At 47.8% G+C, this 13,012-nt stretch overlaps 1 pseudogene across 1 annotated transcript; it reads left to right on the top strand.

Annotated features, from left to right (window-relative positions):
- Positions 1-2,579: 2,579 nt before the first annotated feature.
- LOC308225461 (olfactory receptor 14A16-like) lies at positions 2,580-11,267 on the top strand (annotated as a pseudogene). The gene is made up of 7 exons: positions 2,580-3,546; positions 7,583-7,707; positions 7,765-7,792; positions 8,478-8,702; positions 8,925-9,046; positions 10,375-10,605; positions 11,202-11,267. The product of its transcript is annotated as an olfactory receptor 14A16-like (transcript).
- Positions 11,268-13,012: the final 1,745 nt, after the last annotated feature.

The following is a 13,012-nucleotide window of genomic DNA, read 5'->3' as shown; positions in this document are numbered from 1 at the left end:
CTTGAATTCCTGTTTGACTGAGATTTGCTATGACCCATGGCTGTGCATGGAGGATGCTGTCTCTGAAGGCCACATGTACCCAACCACAAAGTTAAAATGCTTGGGTTGTTCCTCAGTTAAATCATCAAGGGAGTGAGTAAAGACACTGCAGTGATGTACTTTGTGTTCCCTCAATGCCTGCAGCTAAGGGGTGTCAGAAAGTACAGACCTTGCTTCGCTAATAGAAACTGATGGCTGATGCCTCTGAGTGCTACAAGAATATTCTCAACGATATTGTCTTGTCTCTATATCAGCCTGCACGTATCTTTGGCCTGTCTCTATTACCTGTATGTAACATTGACCAACCCTGTAATGCCAAATGTCCCAGAGATTTGCATGCAGACACCTCACTCTTGGCCCCCATCGATCGTAATGCTGAGACAAAGAGCTCTCATGTAGGTGCCTTTTCAAGGAAGACCTGACCAGAGGCAGGAGGAATCCCACCTCCTATAGGTTTATGGTGTGCATGGGAGGGAGCTGAGTTCCCTTTCAACCGCAGGCCTACAGTCTCAGGAGGAGATGCCTCAACTAACTATGGTGAATCCGTTTCATCAGCAGGGCTAAAGGAGATCTCAGCCTGTCCTGTCCTGGCTGTCCAAATGATGGGACAAGAAACAGGCTGCCCACAGAAGTGGTTGTGTCACCATCCCTGGAGGTCTTTAAAAGATGTGGAGATGTGGCACCTGTTGACATGGGTGGACTTGACAGTGTTTGGTTAGTGGTTAGAGTCGACCTTAAGGGTCTTTTTGAAATTTATGATTCTGGAATTCTGAGAAACTTTGTTTACACCAAACTCCATCTCTCATCAGAGAAATGACACTGCAGGCAGGCAGTGTGTCTGCCAGCTGAGGGAGGGAACAGCAGTGCTTGCTTCAGGCTGTTTCCCATGGTGTTCCCCTGGAGCCCCAGGGAGCCCTGGAGGGAGCCCAGCGGGACAGAGGCAGAGCCACCTTGGGCTGGGCCTCTGCTGCTGAGCTGGGCCGGGCTCCTGGGATGCAGACAGATGCTGGCAAGCGGGCAGTGCTGCAGAGAGACGGCTCTGGCCAGGAGCAGGGCTGGGGCACTGCCTGCAGGCACCCAGGGGAGACCTGCGAGCCTCAGAGAGCTTAAAGGCACTTGGCAGTGGAGGATGCTGAGAGCTCCCTGCAGGAGAAACCTTCCCAGCCCTGTGCATGGTAAGGCTCTGGGTGCAGGGCAATGCAGCCGCAGTTCCTGGAGGGATCTCCTCAAGCTGCTGCCTCGGACAGTCCATGGGATCTGTCAGGAGGACTCTCTTGGTTTCTCTGTGTAGATAAGGAGAAGGATGTGCTGCAGAGCAGGGCTTCCCTCTGCGCCGTGCGAGGGACAGGACAAGGCAGGTCCCTTGTCCCGGGCCTGGCTGCAGGCTGTGAATGTGGGTGTGCAGGCAGGGGTGCCCAGCGCTGTCCTTGCGAGCAGGGTGCCTGCAGCCCAGGGGCAGTGTGCAGGGGCAGGGACTCTGCTGCCTGCCAGGGTCAGCACTCAGTCTGCACGGGAGCTGCCCACGGTGCTGAGGGAGAGATGCTGGAGGGAAAGGAACAACCCCTGGCAGGGAAGCAAAAGTGTTCTTGTGCACTGGAGAGGGTGCTGTGTGGGTCAGGGCTGCTCAGAGCTCCACATCACTCTGAGCACGTTTGCAGAGGTTCCTGCTGAAAGACACTGAGGCAGCGTTTACCTGATAGGGAAGGATTGTGAGCTCTGATGTTTTCCACTCTTGGTGGGCAGGTTGGGCAGTGGGAGCTGGGAATTTCCTTCTCTGCTTTGGAGAAGGCACCGAGAGTCTTGTCAGGACTTGTGTGAGCTGCTCCTGAGCCCCTGCAGAGGCAGAGCTGCCCCTGGGCAGAGCCCTGCTGCCGGGAGGGGTGTGCAGGGCAGAGCTGAGCACACAGCCCATGGGATGGGCTCTGGGAGCACTGAGAGGGAGCAGAGCTGGGCCCAGAGCAGCAGCTCCTGGCAGGGACAGCTCCAGGCGGCAGAGACATGGGCAGGGAGCGGGGGAAAGGGCAGCCGAGCTCTGGAGAGGGTGCATTCAGGCAGCTCTCTTGGTGTCTGGCACTGGAGGTGGCTGCTGGCCATGCTCTGCTGGGCACAGTCCTTTGCTTCTCCCCATGCGTGCTCCGTGATATGCCCTTTGAAACTGTGCTCCCCTCCTCTCAGCACAGGTCAGATGTTTGTGGAGGATTGAAGATCAATTTGTGCGTGAAGGCATCTCACAGGCAGCGCAAGTGTAAGCGGAGGAAAAATGGGAAAGGACTGATGGACACTGCAGCTCTCCTGGCTGTGCATTAAGCTGCAAAGGGCTGAGACTTTTTGCCTGATGCAATGCTCTTCTGATTGTACCTAGGAAGAAGCCTCAGCAGTTACTGACATCACTGGTGATAACGCTGAGCCTCTCCTCTCCGGTTATAATGTGCTCAGAGTCGTGAGTGTGTAAATTGAACCTCTATATCTGACATCTCTCCTGTCCTAACCCGTCACTGCCTTTTTCTCCTCTGACAGTGCCCCATGCCCAGAGGCAGCAGATGTCCAACGGCAGCTCCATCACCCACTTCCTCCTCCTGCCATTCGCAGACAGGCGGGAGCTGCAGCTCTGGCACTTCTGGCTCTTCCTGGGCATCTCCCTGGCTGCGCTCCTGGGCAACGGCCTCATCATCACCAGCACAGCCTGCGACCAGCACCTCCACACCCCCATGTACTTCTTCGTCCTCAACCTCTCCCTGCTGGACCTGGCCTGCATCTCCACCACTTTCCCCAAATCCATGGCCAATTCCCTCTGGGACACCAGGGCCATCTCCTACACAGGTTGTGCTGCACAGATCTTTTTCTTTCTCTTTTTTATCATAGCTGAGTTTTATCTCCTCACCGTCATGTCCTACGACCTCTACGTGGCCATCTGCAAGCCCCTGCACTACGGGAGCCTCCTGGGCAGCAGAGCTTGTGTCCACATGGCAGTAGCTGCCTGGGGCAGTGGCTTTCTCCATGCTCTGCTGCGCACAGCCAATACATTTTCACTCCCCCTCTGCCGAGGCAATGCTGTGGAGCAGTTCTTCTGTGAAATCCCCCAGATCCTCAAGCTCTCCTGTTCACATTCCTACCTCAGGGAAGTTGGGCTTCTTGTGATTGGAGTCTGTGTAACATTTGGCTGTTTCGTTTTCATTGTGAGGTCCTACGTGCAGATCTTCAAGGCTGTGCTGAGGATCTGCTCTGAGTAGAGACGCCACAAAGCCTTTTCCACGTGCCTCCCTCACCTTGCTGTGGTTTCCCTCTTTGTCAGCACTGGCACATTTGCCTGCCTGAAGCCCTCCTCCGTCTCCTCCCCATCCCTGGATCTGGTGGTGTCAGTGCTGTACTCGGTGGTGCCTCCAGCAATGAACCCCCTCATCTACAGCCTGAGGAACCAGGAGCTGAAGGATGCTGTGAGGAAGCTGGTGACTGGATGTGTTTCAGCAGCCATACACTGCTTGCTTTACCCAGGAAAAGGCTTCCATTGTAGGTCATGACAGGCCACGTCTGTCTTTCCTGCTTTACATTTGTTTTCCTGTTTCAGTTTGTTGTGATGTTGTCTTCATAGAAATGTCAGTTTTCATCTCCTCCTGTTTATGTAGCCACTCCTGTTGTGTGAGCCACAGACTTTCTGTCACTGGAGGTCTCTTACTGTATTTAAGAGAGATAAATGATCCTGTAGCAACTTCTTCTCTGTGCTATGTCCTCACATGGCAGGAATGAAGGGGAATTAAATCAGTTTTCTGGCTACTCCAGCTCTGGAATGGCTGCTTTGTACCTGGAGCAGGAAGAGCTCTTGGGGAGCCCAAGGGTCTGTCGGGGACTGGCTGCCTGTACCGGCAAGGAGGACATGGAGAATACAGAGCCAGGCTCCTCACCATGGTGCCTGGTGGGAGGACAAAAGGCAATGGGGGATAGTGACAGAGGAGAGGTTCAGCCAGGATATAGGGAAACCTTGTTCCCATAGGCTCAGGCAAGTGCTGCAACAGGTCACCCAGAGAGGCTGTGCAGTCTCTGGCCTTGGGGATTTCCAACTCAGACTGAATCAAGTCTTGAACCACGTGCTCTGACCCTGTTCCTGATGGGTTGGACTTTGTAACTCCTGGCGTCCTTACCAATCTCTGTTCTGTTATGATCCTGCAATGATGGGCTTATGAAAGGTCACAAAGATGCTCTGAGGGCTGGAGCACATCTCCAGACATCTTAATCTCCAGATGAAAGCAGGCTGAGAGAGCTGGGGGTGTTCAGCCTGAGGAAGAGAAGGCTCCAGGGAGACATCTTAGCACTCTGTCTATACGTAAACAGGGCCTACAGGAAACCTGGAGAGGGGCTTTTTGCAAGGGTGTGCAATGACAGAAGAAGGGGGAATGGCTTTAGACTGAAAGAGGGGGTTTAGATCAGACATTAGGAAGGAATTCTTCCTTGTGAGGATGGTGGGACACTGGCACAGGGTGCCCAGAGAAGCTGTGGCTGTCCCATCCCTGACCGTGTTCAAGGCCATGTTGGAAGGCGCTTGGAGCAACCTGCTCTAGTGCACCACTCTAAAACACTCCCATAACACCCAGGAATACTCTGAGACACCTAAAAAAACCACCCACAAAGCACCTGATGAACACTCTAAAACATCCCTAGATCCCTGAAAACACCACTGGCATCCCCCAAACTCCCCATGTCCTTTTCCTCCCCCTGCTGTGATGCTGTGGCCTAAATCCAATCCTAAACCGTGACACTAAACCCTATCTCTGACCTAAACCCCTGTTCCTGACCCTAACTCTAAACCTCACTTATTTTTATAATGTTATAATATTATAATAGAATGTAATTAAAATTATGAAAAAATACTAAGTTAAATAAAATAAATAATAAAAAAATTAAAATAAAAGAGATCCAGTAAAAACAAAGAAACTTGCCTTTCTGCTCTTCCTTCTTCCTCTCTCTGTTCTTTCTTTCCAAGGAGATCAATTCATTGATTCCTGGAATAACTCAGGTTATTCCTGAAGAGATCCCTGAACATCATCTTGTCTGGCTACCCTGCTCAAGGCAGGGTTAACCAGGTGAGATCATTCAAAGGCTCTTCCTTTCCTGCTGTCATCCACCAAGGAGCTAAAAAGGCACTCCATCATATTAGACAGGGAGTTAATAAAGACATTCAACAGTGTTGGCCCAACTGCTTGCACTGAGGGGTGTCACTCTTAAGTGGCCACCAGGAGGACTCTACCACTGGTGACATTTGGGCTTGATCCACCAGCCCACTTCCCACTCACTACATCCTCCGTCTCTTCCGCCCAGAGATCACCAATTGGCTATAAATAGATTATTAATGGTCCAGGTACAAAACATGCCCTTTTTTCCCCTACCCATACGAGTTCGGCAATCGCTTTCTTGTCCTACAAACACCTAGAAGTGGCTGCAGGTGTATTTGGTCCATCACCTTCCAACGGAGTGGGATGAGTTGACCAGCCTGTGATTATCCAGAGCCTCCTTCTTGCCCTTCGTGAGGAAAGGTTTGATGTCCGCCTTTTCCAAGGACCCCAGAACCTCTCTGATGGCTCTGACACGTTTGAGGGCACAATCCAGAAAGGATGATGGGAGCGTTTGCCACAAGCCTGCCCAAGGCATGCGAGAAAAAATCCCGCTGGGACATTGGGGTCACACACAGAAACGGCAGGGCCCTGGTGTCCACATCTGATCTGTCCTCATGCACTCCTGTCACGGTTTAAGCCCAGCCTCATACACTCCGGGGTGTTCAAGGACACGAGTCCTCCCCTTGCACATACAGAACTGTGTACTGCAGCAGCAGCATCTCTCTGGCCTCCTGTTGCCACTGCGAGAGGCTGGAGGCATCTCAGCCCTGCGGTGTTGTCACCCTGATCTGCACTCACCTGGGCCCAGCAGCAAAAGGAATGGGCACGGGGACCTCGGCTCAAGGAAGCAAACCCAGTGCTGCATTCAGGAAGGTTTCCAAGGAACATTGCTATCAAAGTGAAGTGACCTCAAGACACTGTCTGCCCCACTGGCCTTCATGGAACCCCACAGAATAGCTGAGGGTGTTTGTGCTCACCCAGGGTTCATCTCCTCAACTACACACTGTGTGCATGCTTACATCTCACCTGTACAGTGCGAACTGCCTTGGAGCCCAGCTCTTCCACACAAATGCCCTTTGCCTGCCTTGGCCTGAGCTAACAACGCTGCCATAAAACATGCCACTGCCACTGCCACAAAATATATGACCGTATGTGATGTATACATCACCATCTGAACTATTATTTACATCATCTTCAAATCATTGTGAATTCACAGTTGAATTAAAAGTCAGTCATTGCTTAATCAGCATTGGATTCCCATTTGATTTTCATTCAGTCCCTGATTAATTACCACTGGTCATTAATAAGGCCCTTTCAGTTATCCACAGGATGACTTCTCTGAACCATTCCCCTGTGAAGCACGAGGCACAGCTCCAAGTCCATTTCCCTTCAGGCGTGCAGCAGCAGATCCAGCAAGTGCCCCCGTTCCCCACTGAGGGCCATGGCAGATGAAGGAAGCCCAGCACATCCCGGCTGGGTACAAAGAGAGCTGCAGAGAAGGTTCCCGAGAGCAGGACAGCTCCTGGCACAGGGACTATCCCAGCTCCAGGTCCAGCCTGCACTGGACGCCCTGCGCCTCCTGCCCTTGGCAGCGGGGTCACAGCGGGGCCCTTTGTGACCCGGTCTGTGACAGTCCCCGGCGTGGTCACGTCCCTTGCACTGCCCTTCCCTCCCCTGCCCACATCCCTCCATCCCGCAGGGGGGCAGAGAGACCCCGCAGCCGCCCCAGGGGGAAACTGGGAGGAGGTGGGGGTGTTAGAGAAGGGTGAAATTTTATGTTTGTCATAATCATATAAGAGTGATAGAAGTGATTTTATTTAAAAATTTGTCAATCAATAGAAAGCCTTATACCTTCATACTTATATCAAAATGTGTAATTTTGCTACTTTGTGTTTTAGTCATTTTATAACTAACTTTGTAGTTTTGTATTTCAGTTACTTTATAGCTGTTTCAATAGGCTATTGTGTTTAGGAATCATAAATCATTAGGAAAACAATTGTACATTTATCTTTAGTTACTTTATAAATAAGCATTATGTTAGAAACCTAATCAAGGAACCATTTGTACGATGACTGAAAATATCCAAGAATAAAGTTAGAACAGAAAATTTTGTTCGAAACCTGGCTGGAACTATCGTTCTGACCAGTTGCACTTAAAAAACTAGTTAACAATAGTTCCACAGTTTGGACCAAGATTAAGTCATCAGAGTGCAGGTGCAAGTGTGAAGATCATTATAATACAAAGCGGGAATAGACCATAAATCTGTATAGGCGTATTGCATCAGCCGACTTGTAGTGTATAAATTGCGTACACGATGTGACGGGGTTAGAACCAGATTTGGGTGCGTACCCCTGGTTCTCGGCGCTTTAATAAAGCACCTCATATAACCATTCCGGTGGTTATGTGTTTGTCCTGACGCTAACATTTTGGCGACCCAGATGAGGCCTCGCGGGCACTGCTGAGGCGGATCGCGTTTCGATTCTGCTCCAGCTGGCACCGAGAGATTCTCGGGGAGCCATCGGCCGCGACCGACCTCCGCTGCTCACAACGGACCTCTGATACGGTAAGACAGGTGCTTTTAATTTGGTTACGGTACCGATTCTGGTTTGGTATGGTAAAGGTACCGATTCTGGTTTGGTATGGTAAAGGTACCGATTTTGGTATGGTATGGTAAAGCCTGCCAGTTAGACGTGGCGAAAGCTGCGCTTGGTTGGGCTAGGGAGCTCCCGGGGTAAGCTTAGGCGCCGTCTGTTAGACAGTGGCGAAAGCCCTGCAGGTTCGGCAAATTTGGTTGGTAAATGGTTCATGCTGCAGGAACAGCACTGGTTTTGGTTTATGCTGCAGGAACAGCACTGGTTTAAATTGTCGTAATTAAGTGGTGAAAAAAAAAAACAAACCAAAAAAACCAGAAAAAAAACCAAACCCTGTTTTTTTTTTAAGAGCTTCTTTGTATTCATAGAATGCCGTCAATTCCCAAGTCCTCTCCATTAGGATGTCTTTTAAACCATTGGAAGGAGGGGGGATTTGGGCAGAGTATGCGGAAAGACAAGCTAATTGAATATTGTAACGTTTGGTGGACACAATATGAATTGGAAGGTCAGGAAAAATGGCCTGAAAATGGAACTTTACAGTATAATACTATATTGCAATTGATGTTGTTCTGTAAAAGGAAAGGAAAATGGGATGAAGTGCCGTATGTAGATCTTTTCTTTACTCTAAGAGATAATAAGGAATGGCAAAGATCCTGTGGAATTATGGTTGTTAAAACAAAAGCAAATGGACAATGTAGGGGATGTGTTGCTGAGAAAAAATGTATCGGGTGTCTTGCTTTAGAAAACAGTTTGCAGCACCAGAAGGATGATGAAAATCTTGATCTGGTTGTAGCCCCGCCGGTAATAGAGGAAAGGGGGGAGGAGGATGATGGTGAAAGTGATTCTGAGAGTGAGAGTGACGATGAATGCAAGGGAGATCAAAAGGTAGACCTCCCCGTTACTCAGGTCTCACATCGAACTCGTCAAAAGGAAGGACGAGGGAGAAAAATGCAGGCTCAGACGCCTGGTGCAGTGCTTGCTCCTTTAAGACAGGGAGTCAGAACAGAAGGGCCGGTATACATCAAAGTACCCTTCTCACCCAGGTATTTAGTCATCTGGAAACAATCAGCGGGGACATACAGAGAAAATCCAGATAAGGGAGCTCGGGTAATGAAAATTATTATGAAAACTCAAAACCCAGATTGGGATGATATACAGGTGCTTTTAGACACCCTTATGGATTCAACAGAAAAAGAAATGGTATTGCGGACTGCAAGAGAAAAAGTTCGAGAAGATTTAAGACAGGGGTTGGTTGAGGGAAACATAGATCAAAACTTCCCTATGGAAGATCCGATGTGGGACTATAACACAGTGAGGGGAATGAGGAATTTGTGAAGGTACCAAGATTGGGTGATTGCTGGGGTGCAAAATGCCATGCCTAAAACAATAAATTGGTCAAAGCTGTACAATGTGAGGCAGGAAAAGACGGAATCACCGTCTACCTTTTTAGAAAGACTTAAAGAAACTGCAAAGAAATATACAGATTTGGATGTGGAAACTCAACAGGCTAGGACACAATTAGCTCTGATCTTTCCAGGGCAATCTCAAGACGACATTAGGAAAAAGCTACAAAAAGCTAGGGGGGGCAGATTTGCGGAACTTGGATAGACTATTAGAAGTGGCTTGGAAGGTGTATAATAATAGGGAAAAAGAAAATTCCCGGAGGCAGCAGCAGAATTTATTGGCAGTAATCCAAGGAAAGGAACAGAGTTTTTCAACCCTAGGGGGAGAGGTCGAGGGAGTATGCGAGGTAGGGGACAAGGAAGAGGATTTTATAACCCAAGAATAGGGGTGAATACAGAAAGATTAGGATATAATCAGTGTGCAAACTGCAAACAGGAGGGACACTGGAAAAATGAATGTCCATTGAGGGGAGGACAATTTATGTCCCCGAGGAACCTTTTTATGGGATCGGATGTAGCTAAGGCGATGGTGCTGGGAGAATATGACAACCAAAGCTGACTAGCCGGGGCGAGAAATGAGGAACCCCTTGTGAAAATACAACTGGGTGGAAAAGAAGTAAAATTTTTAGTAGATACGGGGGCTACCTACTCAGTTTTAAATGAGCTATACGGGAAGTTAGGAAAGAAAACTACGACAGTTGTAGGAGCCACAGGGAAGGAGGAAATACAGCCATTCCTGCAGCCCCTAGACCTGCGGACGAGATCTATTGGCTAAATTGGATGCTGTAATTATTTTTGAAAATGGTGAATTAACAATGCAAATTCCAGAATCAAAAACAGGACAGATTTTGATTCTCAAAGATAAGCGCGTTGCTAGAATCCCAGTGGAGGTAGAGCAGGCTGTGATACCGACAGCTTGGGAAACAGAAATTACAGGAAAATCAAAAATGGCTCAGCCAGTGATAGTGGAACTGAAGGATGGATCTAGGCCAGTAAGGGTTAAACAATATCCCCTGAAATTAGAAGCGAGATATGGGATTATAAAAACAATTGAGAAGTTTTTAAAAAAATCAAATCTTAGAGGAATGTGAATCAGAATATAACACACCAATTTTCCCAGTAAGGAAACCAAATGGTGAATATAGGTTAGTACAGGATTTGAGGGCTATAAATAAAATAACAAAGGATATCCACCCAGTGGTAGCAAACCCCTATACGTTGTTAACATCTGTGAAGGAAAAGTATAAATGGTTTACAGTGACTGATTTAAAAGATGCCTTCTTCTGCACTCCTCTTGACAAAAGTAGCAGGAAACTGTTTGCATTTGAATGGGAGAACCCACAGAATGGACGAAAGACAGAGCTAACATGGACCAGACTTCCACAAGGATTTAAGAACAGCCCAACTGTCTTTGGGAACCAGATAGCCAAGGAACTGGAAATATGGACTACCCAAGGAAAGGTACAGGTACCGAGATCACAGTACCTCTTATTGCAATATGTAGATGACATCTTTATTGCAACAGAACAAGAGTCATTGTGCATAAAAGTAACTATTGAAATCTTGAACCAGCTAGGCCTGAATGGCTACAAGGTCTCGAAGGAAAAGGCACAAATTGCATGCACAACTGTGTTGTATTTAGGATGTGAGATTTCGCAAGGTCAGCGGAAGCTGGGGATAAATCGCATAGAGGCAATTTGTACCATTTCAGAACCGCGGAACCTACATGAGCTAAGAACATTTTTGGGTATGGCAGGGTGGTGCAGACTGTGGATAATGGACTATGGACTCATTGCTAAACCCCTTTATGAAGCCCAAAAATCACCTGCTTTTGTTTGGGATAAACCACAGAAAGAGGCCTTTAGGAAACTGAAGGAGGTGTTAATGAACTCCCCAGCACTGGGACTCCCAGATCTAACAAAAGACTTTCAGTTTTTTGTCCATGAGAGACAGAGATTAGCGCTGGGAGTGTTAACTCAGAAGCTTGGAATCTGGAAAAGACCAGTGGGATATTTTTCAAAACAACTGGATCCGGTAAGTGCGGGATGACCTTCATGTTTAAGAGCAGTGGCAGCAACTATTGTTCTGATACAGGAGGCCAGAAAACTGACTCTGGGGAAACACATTGAAGTTTTTGTGCCACATATGGTAACAACTGTTTTGGAGCAGAAAGGGGGGTATTGGTTATCCCCTAGCAGAATGATGAAATATCAAGCAATTTTGACAGAACAAGATGATGTGAGTTTAAAAACTACTAACCTGTTGAATCCAGCAGCTTTCCTAGGAACGAACCCAGAGGAGGGGACCCTTGAACATGACTGCATAGAGGTCATCGAGCATACATATGCAACCAGAGCAGATTTGAAAGATGTACCTCTTGAACAACCTGATTGGAAACTTTTCACAGATGGAAGCAGCTTTGTGGAAAATGGGACACGGTATGCAGGATATGCTGTAACAACACAGCAAGAGGTAATTGAAGCAAAAGCGTTATCTCCTGGGACATCGGCTCAACGGGCAGAACTGATAGCTCTTACAAGAGCGCTGGAACTGAGTGACGACAAAAAGGTAAATGTGTGGACAGATTCAAAGTATGCGTTTGGTGTAGTAGATATACACGGAGCATTATGGAAGGAACGAGGACTGTTATCCTCACAAGGGACTAATATAAAATATCAAAAAGAGATCCTGGAATTAATAATTGCTGTGCAAAAGCCTAAACAGGTGGCCATTATGCACTGCAAAGCGCACCAAGGAGGAACTTCAAAGATATCTGAAGGAAATACATTGGCAGACCAGACAGCTCGACAAGTAGCCCGAAAGGTATGGAACATGATGGCTTTGATACCTCTTAAGGTAAGCCCACTTCATACCTATCTCTTACAAGAACCAAATTATTCAAAAGAAGATGAGAAATTGGCAGGAGTCTTAAAAGCTCAAAAGAATTCTGAAGGGTGGTACATAACAACGACTGGACAAGTAATAGTGCCGCCAGCAGTAATGCGGAAAATTCTACAGACTGAACATTGGGGTGCAGAAGCATTGGTAACTTATTTAAAACGAGAAATAGTTTCCAAACAGATGTTAACCATGGCAAAAGCGGTGGGATCAAAATGCGAAATTTGTTTGAAAAACAACCCAGTAGTAAGGAGACAAGTTGAAATGGGGAGAATCAGGATAGGGGTAGAGCCAGGAGACTATTGGCAGATTGACTTTGTGGAATTACCAAAGGTACAAGGGTGCAAGTATCTATTGGTGGGGGTTGACACCTTTTCTGGATGGCCTGAGGCCCTTCCCTGTCGCACCAATCAGGCAAAGGAGACAGAAAAGTGGTTGCTTAAAGAAATCATTCCATGATTTGGAGTCCCTTTAGGGATATCATCAGATAGAGGCCAACATTTTGTTGCAGCTATACTACAGGAAGTTAGTAAACTGTTAGGAATATCATGGAACTTACATACTCCCTGGAGACGCCAATCCAGTGGACAGGTAGAGAAAATGAATCAAACAATAAAAAGACAAATCAGTGAAATACGTCAGGAGGCCAAAATAAAATGGCCACAAGCTCTACCCATAGCTCTACTACGAATCAGAATAAAACCCAGAAGTGGGATGTCAGTAAGCGCCTATGAGATCCTCTATGGAAAATCATATGAGGCACCAGACCCCAATCCCAATACCCACATTAAAGGGAATCAGGATGTTTATAATTATGTGCTGTCTCTCGGCAGAGCTTTAGCTCGACTTCGGAGCACTTTGGTGTGGAACAGACCACTGTCCTTGGAAAATCCAGTACACATGACATGCAACCAGGAGATCAAGTATACATCTGAAACTGGAATGAAGAGCCATTGAAAGAACAGTGGGACGGACC

Source organism: Psittacula echo, assembly GCF_963264785.1.
Source record: "Psittacula echo genome assembly, chromosome: 10".
NCBI classification, from domain to species: domain Eukaryota; kingdom Metazoa; phylum Chordata; class Aves; order Psittaciformes; family Psittacidae; genus Psittacula; species Psittacula echo.
The sequence above is the reverse complement of the archived record's forward strand: the minus strand, read 5'-3'. Positions and strand labels throughout refer to the sequence as shown.